We start from the raw sequence: 13,492 nt of genomic DNA, 5'->3' as shown, positions 1-13,492 counted from the left end.
TGACGAGAACAGGCGCATTCAGCTTAGGATAGCCGTAGACGGCTTCACACCCTGTATACTGTGGATTTAAGCATCAATAAATCATTTTCGGAATCGGAGCGGAAGGCGGCAACAGAGCAAAATGTCAACAACACCTGGGATTCCCAGCCAGTCTCCCATGCTAGTACTTTCCGCGCCCTAAGCTGGGTAGCAGTCTGCGATCTGACGAGAGCAGGCGCGTTCAGCTTAGGATGGCCATTGACAGCTTCACGCCCTTTATATTGTGGATTTAAGCATCAATAAATCCTTTTCCGAATCGGAGCGGAAGGCGTCAACAGATTAAAATGTCAACTGCACCCGGGACTCCCAGCCAGTCTCCCATGCTGGTACTTACAAGGCCCAAAGCTGGGTATCATTCTGCGATCTGACGAGAGCAGGCACGTTCAGCTTAGGATGGCCGTTGACAGCTTCACACTTTGTATATTGTGCATTTAAGCATCAATAAATCCTTTTCGGAACGGAACGGAAGGCGGCAACAGAGCAAAATGTCAACGGCAGCCGGGATTCCCAGCCAGTGTCCCATGCCGGTACTTACCGGGCCCTAAGATCTGTACCAGTCTGCGATCTGACGAGAGCAGGCGCGTTCAGCTTAGGATGGCCGTTGACAGCTTCACACTTTGTATACTGTGGATTTAAGCATCAATAAATAATTTTCGGAATCGGAGCAGAAACAGAGCAAAATGTCAACTGCACCCGGGATTGCCAGCCAGTCTCCCATGCTGGTACTTACCAGGCCCGAAGCTGGGTAGCAGTCTGCGATCTGACGAGAACAGGCGCATTCAGCTTAGGATGGCCGTAGACATCTTCACACAATGTATACTGTATATGGTGGATTTAAGCATCAATAAATCCTTTTCGGAATCGGAGCGGAAGGCGGCAACAGAGCAAAATGTCAACGACACCTGGGATTCCCAGCCAGTCTCCCATGCTGGTACTTACCGGGCCCTAAGCTGGGTAGCAGTCTGCGATCTGACGAGAGCAGGCGCGTTCAGCTTAGGATGGCGGTCGACAGCTTCACACCTTGTATACTATGGATTTAAGTATCAATAAATTCTTTTCGGAATCGGAGCGGAAGGCAGCAATAGAGCAAAATGTCAACGGCACCAGGGATTTCCAGCCAGTCTCCCATGCCAGTACTTACCGGGCCCTAAGCTGGGTAGCAGTCTGCGATCTGAAGAGAGCAGGCGCGTTCAGCTTAGGATGGCCATTGACAGCTTCATGCTTTTTATACTGTGCATTTAAGCATCAATAAATCCTTTTCGGAATCTGAGAGGAAGGCGGCAACAGAGCAAAATGTCAATAGTACCTTGGATTGCCAGCCAGTCTCCCATGCCCGTACTTGCCGGGCAGCAGTCTGCGATCTGACTAGAACAGGCGCATTCAGCTTAGGATAGCCGTAGACGGCTTCACACCCTGTATACTGTGGATTTAAGCATCAATAAATCCTTTTCCGAATCGGAGCGGAAGGCGGCAACAGATTAAAATGTCAACTGCACCCGGGATTCCCAGCCAGACTCCCATGCTGGTACTTACCAGGCTTTAAGCTGGGTAGCAGTCTGCGATCTGACGAGAGCAGGCGCGTTCAGCTTAGGATGGCCGTTGACAGCTTCACACTTTGTATACTGTGGATTTAAGCATCAATAAATAATTTTCGGAATCAGAGCAGAAGCAGAGCAAAATGTCAACTGCACCCGGGATTCCCAGCCAGTCTCCCATGCTGGTACTTACCAGGCCCGAAGCTGGGTAGCAGTCTGCGATCTGACAAGAACAGGCGCATTCAGCTTAGGATGGCCCTAGACATCTTCACACACTGTATACTGTATATGGTGGATTTAAGCATCAATAAATCCTTTTCGGAATCGGAGCGGTAGGCGGCAACAGAGCAAAATGTCAACGACACCTGGGATTCCCAGCCAGTCTTCCATGCTGGTACTTACCGGGCCCTAAGCTGGGTAGCAGTCTGCGATCTGACGAGAGCAAGCGCGTTCAGCTTAGGATGGCCGTTGACAGCTTCTTGTCCTTTATACTGTGCATTTAAGCATCAATAAATCCTTTTCGGAATCCGAACGGAAGGCGGCAACAGAGCAAAATGTCAACGGCAACCTGGATTCCCAGCCAGTGTCCCATGCCGGTACTTACCGGGCACTAAGATCTGTACCAGTCTGCGATCTGACGAGAGCAGGCGCGTTCAGCTTAGGATGGCCATTGACAGCTTCATGCTTTTTATACTGTGCATTTAAGCATCAATAAATCCTTTTCGGAATCGGAGAGGAAGGCGGCAACAGAGCAAAATGTCAATAGCACCTTGTATTGCCAGCCAGTCTCCCATGCCCGTACTTGCCGGGCAGCAGTCTGCAATCTGACAAGAACAGGCGCATTCAGCTTAGGATAGCCGTAGACGGCTTCACACCCTGTATACTGTGGATACTGTGGATACTGTGGATACTGTGGATTTAAGCATCAATAATTCCTTTTCCGAATCGGAGCAGAAGGCGGCAACAGATTAAAATGTCAACTGCACCCGGGATTCACAGCCAGTCTCCCTTGCTGGTACTTACCAGGCCCTAAGCTGGGTATCAGTCTGCGATCTGACGAGAGCAGGCGCGTTCAGCTTAGGATCCCCGTTGACAGCTTCACACTTTGTATATTATGTATTTAAGCATCAATAAATCATTTTCGGAATCGGAACGGAAGGCGGCAACAGAGCAAAATGTCAACGGCAGCCGGGATTCCCAGCCAGTGTCCCATGCCGGTACTTACTGGGCCCTAAGATCTGTACCAGTCTGCAATCTGACGAGAGCAGGCGCGTTAAGCTTAGGATGGCCGTCGACAGATTCACACCTTGTATACTGTGGATTTAAGCATCAATAAATTCTTTTCGGAATCGGAACGGAAGGCAGCAATAGAGCAAAATGTCAACGGCAACCGGGATTCCCATCCAGTCTCCCATGCCAGTACTTATCGGGCCCTAAGCTGGGTAGCAGTCTGCGATCTGACAAGAGCTGGCGCGTTCAGCTTAGGATGGCCATTGACAGCTTCAAGATTTTTATACTGTGCATTTAAGCATCAATAAATCCTTTTCGGAATCGGAACGGAAGGCGGCAACAGAGCAAAATGTCAACTGCACTCGGGATTCCCAGCCAGTCTCCCATGCCGTTACTTACTGGGCCCTAAGCTGGGTAGCAGTCTGCGATCTGACGAGAGCAGGCGCGTTCAGCTTAGGATGGCCATTGACAGCTTCATGCTTTTTATACTGTGCATTTAAGCATCAATAAATCCTTTTCAGAATCGGAACGGAAGGCGGCAACAGAGCAAAATGTCAACTGCACCCGGGATTCCCAGCCAGTCTCCCATGCCGGTACTTACTGGGCCCTAAGCTGGGAAGCAGTCTGCGATCTGACGAGAGCAGGCACGTTCAGCTTAGGATGGCCATTGACATCTTCACGCCTTGTATATTGTGGATTTAAGCATCAATAAATATTTTTATTAATCGGAGAGGAAGGCGGCAACATAGCAAAATGTCAATGGCACCTTGGATTGCCAGCCAGTCTCCCATGCCGGTATCTGCCGGGCAGCAGTCTGCGATCTGAGGAGAGCAGACACGTTGAGCTTAGGATGGCCGTTGACAGCTTCACACCCTGTATATTGTTGATTTAAGCATCAATAAATCCTTTTCCGAATCGGAGCGGAAGGCGGCAACAGATTAAAATGTCAACTGCACCCGGGATTCCAGCCAGTCTCCCATGCTGGTACTTACCAGGCCCTAAGCTGGGTAGCAGTCTGCGATCTGACGAGAGCAGGCACATTCAGCTTAGGATGGCCGTTGACATCTTCACACCCTGTATACTGTGGATTTAAGCATCAATAAATCCTTTTCGGAATCGGAGCAGAAGGCGGCAACAGAGCAAAATGTCAACGACACCTGGGATTCCCAGTCAGTCTCCCATGCTGGTACTTACCGGGCCCTAAGCTGGGTAGCAGTCTGCGGTCTGACGAGAGCAGGCGCGTTCAGCTTAGGATGGCCATTGACAGCTTCTCGCCCTTTATACTATGCATTTAAGCATCAATAAATCCTTTTCGGAATCGGAACGGAAGGCGGCAACAGAGCAAAATGTCAACGGCAGCCAGGATTCCCAGCCAGTGTCCCATGCCGGTACTTACCGGGCCCCAAGATCTGTACCAGTCTGCGATCTGACGAGAGCAGGCGCGTTCAGCTTAGGATGGCCATTGACAGCTTCATGCTTTTTATACTGTGCATTTAAGCATCAATAAATCCTTTTCGGAATCGGAACGGAAGGCGGCAACAGAGCAAAATGTCAACTGCACCCGGGATTCCCAGCCAGTCTCCCATGCCGGTACTTACTGGGCCCTAAGCTGCGTAGCAGTCTGCGATCTGACGAGAGCAGGCGCGTTCAGCTTAGGATGGCCGTTGACATCTTCACGCCTTGTATACTGTGGATTTAAGCATCAATAAATATTTTGTTTAATCGGAGAGGAAGGCGGCAACAGAGCAAAATGTCAATAGCACCTTGGATTGCCAGCCAGTCTCCCATGCCCGTACTTGCCGGGCAGCAGTCTGCGATCTGACAAGAACAGGCGCATTCAGCTTAGGATAGCCGTATTCGGCTTCACACCCTGTATACTGTGGATTTAAGCATCAATAAATCCTTTTCGAAATCGGAGCAAAATGTCTACAGAGCTACAGAGCAAAATGTCAACAACACCTGAGATTCCCAGCCAGTCTCCCATGCTGGTACTTACCGGGCCCTAAGCTGGGTAGCAGTCTGCGATCTGACGAGAGCAGGCGCGTTCAGCTTAGGATGGCCGTTGACAGCTTCACGCCCTTTATACTGTGCATTTAAGCATCAATAAATCCTTTTCCGAATCGGAGCGGAAGGCGGCAACAGATTAAAATGTCAACTGCACCCGGGGTTCCCAGCCAGTCTCCCATGCTGGTACTTACCAGGCCCTAAGCTGGGTAGCAGTCTGCGATCTGACGAGAGCAGGCGCGTTCAGCTTAGGATGGCCGTTGACAGCTTCACACTTTGTATACTGTGCATTTAAGCATCAATAAATCCTTTTCGGAATCGGAACGGAAGGCGGCAACAGAGCAAAATGTCAACGGCAGCCGGGATTCCCAGCCAGTGTCCCATGCCGGTACTTACCGGGCCCTAAGATCTATACCAGTCTGCGATCTGACGAGAGCAGGCGCGTTAAGCTTAGGATGGCCGTCGACAGCTTCACACCTTGTATACTGTGGATTTAAGCATCAATAAATATTTTTTTTTAATCGGAGAGGAAGGCGGCAACAGAGCAAAATAAAAATAGCACCTTGGATTGCCAGCCAGTCTCCCATGCCCGTACTTGCCGGGCAGCAGTCTGCGATCTGACAAGAACAGGCGCATTCAGCTTAGGATAGCCGTAGACGGCTTCACACCCTGTATACTGTGGATTTAAGCATCAATAAATCCTTTTCGAAATCGGAGCAAAATGTCAACAACACCTGAGATTCCCAGCCAGTCTCCCATGCTGGTACTTACTGGGCCCTAAGCTGGGTAGCAGTCTGCGATCTGACGAGAGCAGGCGCGTTCAGCTTAGGATGGCCGTTGACAGCTTCACACTTTGTATACTGTGCATTTAAGCATCAATAAATCCTTTTCGGAATCGGAACGGAAGGCGGCAACAGAGCAAAATGGCAACGGCAGCCGGGATTCCCAGCCAGTGTCCCATGCCGGTACTTACCGGGCCCTAAGATCTGTACCAGTCTGCGATCTGACGAGAGCAGGCGCGTTAAGCTTAGGATGGTCGTCGACAGCTTCACACCTTGTATACTGTGGATTTAAGCATCAATAAATTATTTTCGAATCGGAACGGAAGGCGGCAACAGAGCAAAATGTCAACTGCATCCGGGATTCCCAGCCAGTCTCCCATGCCGGTACTTACTGGGCCCTAAGCTGGGTAGCAGTCTGCGATCTGACGAGAGCAGGCACGTTCAGCTTAGGATGGCCATTGACATCTTTACGCCTTGTATATTGTGGATTTAAGCATCAATAAATATTTTTATTATTCGGAGAAGAAGGCGGCAACAGAGCAAAATGTCAATGGCACCTTGGATTGCCAGCCAGTCTCCCATGCCTGTATCTGCCGGGCAGCAGTCTGCGATCTGAGGAAAGCAGGCACGTTCAGGCTTAGGATGGCCGTTGACAGCTTCACACCCTGTATATTGTGGATTTAAGCATCAATAAATCCTTTTCTGAATCGGACGGAAGGCGGCAATAGATTAAAATGGCAACTGCACCCGGGATTCCCATCCCGTCTCCCATGCTGGTACTTACCAGGCCCTAAGCTGGGTAGCAGTCTGCGATTTGACGAGAGCAGGCGCGTTAAGCTTAGGATGACCGTCGACAGCTTCACACCTTGTATACTGTTGATTTAAGCATCAATAAATTGTTTTCGGAATCGGAGCGGAAGGCAGCAATAGAGCAAAATGTCAACGGCACCCGGGATTCCCAGCCAGTCTCCCATGCCAGTACTTACCGGGCCCTAAATTGGGTAGCAGTCTACGATCTGACGAGAGCAGGCACGTTCAGCTTAGGATGGCCATTGACAACTTTACGCCTTGTATATTGTGGATTTAAGCATCAATAAATATTTTTATTATTCGGAGAAGAAGGCGGCAACAGAGCAAAATGTCAATGGCACCTTGGATTGCCAGCCAGTCTCCCATGCCTGTATCTGCCGGGCAGCAATCTGCGATCTGAGGAGAGCAGGCACGTTCAGGCTTAGGATGGCCGTTGACAGCTTCACACCCTGTATATTGTGGATTTAAGCATCAATAAATCCTTTTCTGATTCGGACGGAAGGCGGCAACAGATTAAAATGGCAACTGCACCCGGGATTCCCATCCAGTCTCCCATGCTGGTACTTACCAGGCCCTAAGCTGGGTAGCAGTCTGCGATCTGACGAGAGCAGGCGCGTTCAGCTTAGGATGGCCGTTGACAGCTTCACACTTTGTATACTGTGGATTTAAGCATCAATAAATAATTTTCGGAATCGGAGCAGAAACAGAGCAAAATGTCAACTGCACTCGGGATTCCCAGCCAGTCTCCCATGCCGGTACTTACTGGGCCTGAAGCTGGGTAGCAGTCTGCGAACTGACGAGAACATGCGCATTCAGCTTAGAATGGCCGTAGACATCTTCACACCCTGTATACTGTGGATTTAAGCATCAATAAATCCTTTTCGGAATCGGAGCGGAAGGCGTCAACAGAGCAAGATGTCAACAGCAACTGGGATTCCCAGCCAGTCTCCCATGCCGGTACTTACTGGGCCCTAAGCTGGGTAGCAGTCTGTGATCTGACGAGAGCAGGCACGTTCAGCTTAGGATGGCCATTGACAGCTTCATGTTTTTTATACTGTGCATTTAAGCATCAATAAATCCTTTTCGGAATCGGAACAGAAGGCGGCAACAGAGCAAAATGTCAACTGCACCCGGGATTCCCAGCCAGTCTCCCATGCCGGTACTTACTGGGCCCTAAGCTGGGTAGCAGTCTGCGATCTGACGAGAGCAGGCGCGTTCAGCTTAGGATGGCCGTTGACATCTTTACGCCTTGTATATTGTGGATTTAAGCATCAATAAATATTTTTATTAATCGGAGAGCAAGGCGGCAACAGAGCAAAATGTCAATGGCACCTTGGATTGCCAGCCAGTCTCCCATGCCGGTATCTGCCGGGCAGCGGTCTGCGATCTGAGGAGAGCAGGCACGTTCAGGCTTAGGATGGCCGTTGACAGCTTCACTCCCTTTATACTGTGCATTTAAGCATCAATAAATCCTTTTCCGAATCGGAGAGGAAGGCGGCAACAGAGCAAAATGTCAACTGCACCCGGGATTCCCAGCCAGTCTCCCATGCTGGTACTTACCAGGCCCGAAGCTGGGTAGCAGTCTGCGATCTGACGAGAACAGGCGCATTCAGCTTAGGATGGCCGTAGACATCTTCACACCCTGTATACTGTGGATTTAAGCATCAATAAATCCTTTTCAGAATCTGAGCGGAAGGCGGCAACAGAGCAAGATGTCAACGGCAACTGGGATTCCCAGCCAGTCTCCCTTGCCACTACTTGCCGGGCCCTAAGCTGGGTAGCAGTCTGTGATCTGACGAGAGCAGGCGCGTTCAGCTTAGGATGGCCATTGACAGCTTCATGTTTTTTATACTGTGCATTTAAGCATCAATAAATCCTTTTCGGAATCGGAACAGAAGGCGGTAACAGAGCAAAATGTCAACTGCACCCGGGATTCCCAGCCAGTCTCCCATGCTGGTACTTACTGGGCCCTAAGCTGGGTAGCAGTCTGCGATCTGACGAGAGCAGGCGCGTTCAGCTTAGGGTGGCCGTTGACATCTTTATGCCTTGTATATTGTGGATTTAAGCATCAATAAATATTTTTATTAATCGGAGAGCAAGGCGGCAACAGAGCAAAATGTCAATGGCACCTTGGATTGCCAGCCAGTCTCCCATGCCGGTATCTGCCGGGCAGCGGTCTGTGATCTGTGATCTGAGGAGAGCAGGCACGTTCAGGCTTAGGATGGCCGTTGACAGCTTCACACCCTGTATATTGTGGATTTAAGCATCAATAAATCCTTTTCCGAATTGGAGCGGAAGGCGGCAACAGATTAAAATGTCAACTGCACCCGGGATTCCCAGCCAGTCTCCCATGCTGCTACTTACCAGGCCCTAAGCTGGGTAGCAGTCTGCGATCTGACGAGAGCAGGCGCGTTCAGCTTAGGATGGCCGTTGACAGTTTCACACTTTGTATACTGTGGATTTAAGCATCAATAAATAATTTTCGGAATCGGAGCAGAAACAGAGCAAAATGTCAACTGCACCCGGGATTCCCAGCCAGTCTCCCATGCTGGTACTTACCAGGCCCGAAGCTGGGTAGCAGTCTGCGATCTGACGAGAACAGGCGCATTCAGCTTAGGATGGCCGTGGACATCTTCACACCCTGTATACTGTGGATTTAAGCATCAATAAATCCTTTTCGGAATCGGAGCGGAAGGCGGCAACAGAACAAAATGTCAACGACACCTGGGATTCCCAGCCAGTCTCCCATGCTGGTACTTACCGGGCCCTAAGCTGGGTAGCAGTCTGCGATCTGACGAGAGCAGGCGCGTTCAGCTTAGGATGGCCATTGACAGCTTCTCGCCCTTTATACTGTGCATTTAAGCATCAATAAATCCTTTTCGGAATCGGAACGGATGGCGGCAACAGAGCAAAATGTCAACGGCAGCCGGGATTCCCAGCCAGTGTCCCATGCCGGTACTTACCGGGCCCTAAGATCTGTACCAGTCTGCGATCTGACGAGAGCAGGCGCGTTAAGCTTAGGATGGCCGTCGACAGCTTCACACCTTGTATACTGTTGATTTAAGCATCAATAAATTATTTTCGAAATCGGAGCGGAAGGCAGCAATAGAGCAAAATGTCAACGGCACCCGGGATTCCCAGCCAGTCTCCCATGCTAGTACTTACTGGGCCCTAGGTTGGGTAGCAGTCTGCGGTCTGACGAGAGCAGGCACATTCAGCTTAGGATGGCCATTGCCCTCTTTACGCCTTGTATATTGTGGATTTAAGCATCAATAAATATTTTTATTATTCGGAGAAGAAGGCGGCAACAGAGCAAAATGTCAATGGCACCTTGGATTGCCAGCCAGTCTCCCTTGCCTGAATCTGCCGGGCAGCAGTCTGAGATCTGAGGAGAGCAGGCACGTTCAGGCTTAGGATGGCCGTTGACAGCTTCACACCCTGTATATTGTGGATTTAAGCATCAATAAATCCTTTTCCGAATCGGAGCGGAAGGCGGCAACAGATTAAAATGGCAACTGCACCCGGGATTCCCATCCAGTCTCCCATGCTGGTACTTACCAGGCCCTAAGCTGGGTAGCAGTCTGCGATCTGACGAGAGCAGGCGCGTTCAGCTTAGGATGGCCGTTGACAGCTTCACACTTTGTATACTGTGGATTTAAGCATCAATAAATAATTTTCGGAATCGGAGCAGAAACAGAGCAAAATGTCAACTGCACTCGGGATTCCCAGCCAGTCTCCCATGCTGGTACTTACCAGGCCCTAAGCTGGGTAGCAGTCTGCGATCTGACGAGAGCAGGCTTGTTAAGCTTAGGATGGCCGTTGACAGCTTCACACTTTGTATACTGTGGATTTAAGCATCAATAAATAATTTTCGGAATCGGAGCAGAAACAGAGCAAAATGTCAACTGCACCCGGATTCCCAGCCAGTCTCCCATGTCGGTACTTACTGGGCCCTAAGCTGGGTAGCAGTCTGCGATCTGACGAGAGCAGGCGCGTTCAGCTTAGGATGGCCGTTGACATCTTTACGCCTTGTATATTGTGGATTTAAGCATCAATAAATATTTTTATTAATCGGAGAAGAAGGCGGCAACAGAGCAAAATGTCAATGGCACCTTGGATTGCCAGCCAGTCTCCCTTGCCTGAATCTGCCGGGCAGCAGTCTGAGATCTGAGGAGAGCAGGCACGTTCAGGCTTAGGATGGCCGTTGACAGCTTCACACCCTGTATATTGTGGATTTAAGCATCAATAAATCCTTTTCCGAATCGGAGCGGAAGGCGGCAACAGATTAAAATGGCAACTGCACCCGGGATTCCCATCCAGTCTCCCATGCTGGTACTTACCAGGCCCTAAGCTGGGTAGCAGTCTGCGATCTGCCGAGAGCAGGCGCGTTCAGCTTAGGATGGCCGTTGACAGCTTCACACTTTGTATACTGTGGATTTAAGCATCAATAAATAATTTTCGGAATCGGAGCAGAAACAGAGCAAAATGTCAACTGCACTCGGGATTCCCAGCCAGTCTCCCATACTGGTACTTACCAGGCCTGAAGCTGGGTAGCAGTCTGCGATCTGACGAGAACAGGTGCATTCAGCTTAGGATGGCCGTAGACATCTTCACACCCTGTATACTGTGGATTTAAGCATCAATAAATCCTTTTCGGAATCGGAACGGAAGGCGGCAACAGAGCAAAATGTCAACGGCAGCCGGGATTCCCAGCCAGTGTCCCATGCAGGTACCTACCGGGCCCTAAGTACTGTACCAGTCTGCGATCTGACGAGAGCAGGCGCGTTAAGCTTAGGATGGCCGTCGACAGCTTCACACCTTGTATACTGTGGATTTAAGCATCAATAAATCCTTTTCGGAAAAGGAGAGGAAGGCGGCAACAGAGCAAAATGTCAATAGCACCTTGGATTGCCAGCCAGTCTCCCATGCCCGTACTTGCCGGGCAGCAGTCTGCGATCTGACAAGAACAGGCGCATTCAGCTTAGGATAGCCGTAGAAGGCTTCACACCCTGTATACTGTGGATTTAAGCATCAATAAATCCTTTTCGGAATCGGAGCAAAATGTCTACAGAGCTACAGAGCAAAATGTCAACAACACCTGAGATTCCCAGCCAGTCTCCCATGCTGGTACTTACCAGGCCCTAAGCTGGGTAGCAGTCTACGATCTGACGAGAGCAGGCGCGTTCAGCTTAGGATGGCCATTGACAGCTTCACGCCCTTTATACTGTGCATTTAAGCATCAATAAATCCTTTTCGGAATCGGAGAGGAAGGCGGCAACAGAGCAAAATGTCAATAGCACCTTGGATTGCCAGCAAGTCTCCCATGCCCGTACTTGCCGGGCAGCAGTCTGCGATCTGACAAGAACAGGCACATTCAGCTTAGGATAGCCGTAGACGGCTTCACACCCTGTATACTGTGGATTTAAGCATCAATAAATCCTTTTCGGAATCGGAGCGGAAGGCGGCTACAGAGCAAAATGTCAACAACACCTGGAATTCCCAGCCAGTCTCCCATGCTGGTAATTACCAGGCCCTAAGCTGGGTAGCAGTCTGCAATCTGACGAGAGCATGCGCGTTCAGCTTAGGATGGCCGTTGACGGCTTCACGCCCTTTATACTGTGCATTTAAGCATCAATAAATCCTTTTCGGAATCGGAACGGAAGGCGGCAACAGAGCAAAATGTCAACGGCAGCCGGGATTCCCAGGCAGTGTCCCATGCCTGTACTTACCGGGCCCTAAGATCTGTACCAGTCTGCGATCTGACGAGAGCAGGCGCGTTAAGCTTAGGATGACCGTCGACAGCTTCACACCTTGTATACTGTGGGTTTAAGCATCAATAAATTATTTTCGGAATCGGAGCGGAAGGCAGCAATAGAGCAAAATGTCAACGGCACCCGGGATTCCCAGCCAGTCTCCCATGCCAGTACTTACCAGGCCCTAAGCTGGGTAGCAGTTTGCGATCTGACGAGAGCAGGCGCGTTCAGCTAAGAATGGCCATTAACAACTTCATGCCTTGTATACTGTGGATTTAAGCATCAATAAATATTTTTTTTAATCGGAGAGGAAGGCGGCAACAGAGCAAAATGTCAATAGCACCTTGGATTGCCAGCCAGTCTCCCATGTCGGTACTTGCCGGGGAGCAGTCTGCGATCTGACAAGAACAGGCACATTCAGCTTAGGATAGCCGTAGACGGCTTCACACCCTGTATACTGTGAATTTAAGCATCAATAAATCCTTTTCGGAATCGGAGCGGAAGGCGTGTACAGAGCAAAATGTCAACAACACCTGGGATTCCCAGCCAGTCTCCCATGCTGGTACTTACCGGGCCCTAAACTGGGTAGCAGTCTGCGATCTGACAAAAGCAGGCGCGTTCAGCTTAGGATGGCCGTTGACAGCTTCACGCCCTTTATACTGTGCATTTAAGCATCAATAAATCCTTTTCCGAATCGGAGCGGAAGGCGGCAACAGATTAAAATGTCAACTGAACCCGGGATTCTCAGCCAGTCTCCCATGCTGGTACTTACCTGGCCCTAAGCTGGGTATCAGTCTGCGATCTGACAAGAGCAGGCGCGTGCAGCTTAGGATGGCCGTTGACAGCTTCACATTTTGTATACTGTGCATTTAAGCATCAATAAATCCTTTTCGGAATCGGAACGGAAGGCGGCAACAGAGCAAAATGTCAACTGCATCCGGGATTCCCAGCCAGTCTCCCATGCCGGTACTTACTGGGCCCTAAGCTGGGTAGCAGTCTGCGATCTGACGAGAGCAGGCACGTTCAGCTTAGGATGGCCATTGACATCTTTACGCCTTGTATATTGTGGATTTAAGCATCAATAAATATTTTTATTATTCGGAGAAGAAGGCGGCAACAGAGCAAAATGTCAATGGCACCTTGGATTGCCAGCCAGTCTCCCATGCCTGTATCTGCCGGGCAGCAGTCTGCGATCTGAGGAAAGCAGGCACGTTCAGGCTTAGGATGGCCGTTGACAGCTTCACACCCTGTATATTGTGGATTTAAGCATCAATAAATCCTTTTCTGAATCGGACGGAAGGCGGCAATAGATTAAAATGGCAACTGCACCCGGGATTCC

At 50.1% G+C, this 13,492-nt stretch overlaps 4 pseudogenes; all 4 read right to left on the bottom strand.

Moving 5' to 3' along the window:
- Positions 1-3,949: 3,949 nt before the first annotated feature.
- Positions 3,950-4,069, bottom strand: LOC130335345 (5S ribosomal RNA; annotated as a pseudogene).
- A 682-nt stretch (positions 4,070-4,751) lies between these two features.
- LOC130334526 (5S ribosomal RNA) lies at positions 4,752-4,871 on the bottom strand (annotated as a pseudogene).
- An 82-nt stretch (positions 4,872-4,953) lies between these two features.
- Positions 4,954-5,073, bottom strand: LOC130352485 (5S ribosomal RNA; annotated as a pseudogene).
- A 4,039-nt stretch (positions 5,074-9,112) lies between these two features.
- LOC130326000 (5S ribosomal RNA) lies at positions 9,113-9,232 on the bottom strand (annotated as a pseudogene).
- Positions 9,233-13,492: the final 4,260 nt, after the last annotated feature.

This window comes from Hyla sarda, chromosome 1, assembly GCF_029499605.1.
Source record: "Hyla sarda isolate aHylSar1 chromosome 1, aHylSar1.hap1, whole genome shotgun sequence".
Lineage (NCBI taxonomy): Eukaryota > Metazoa > Chordata > Amphibia > Anura > Hylidae > Hyla > Hyla sarda.
Note: the sequence above shows the minus strand (reverse complement) of the source record. Positions and strands in the feature narration are given on the sequence as shown.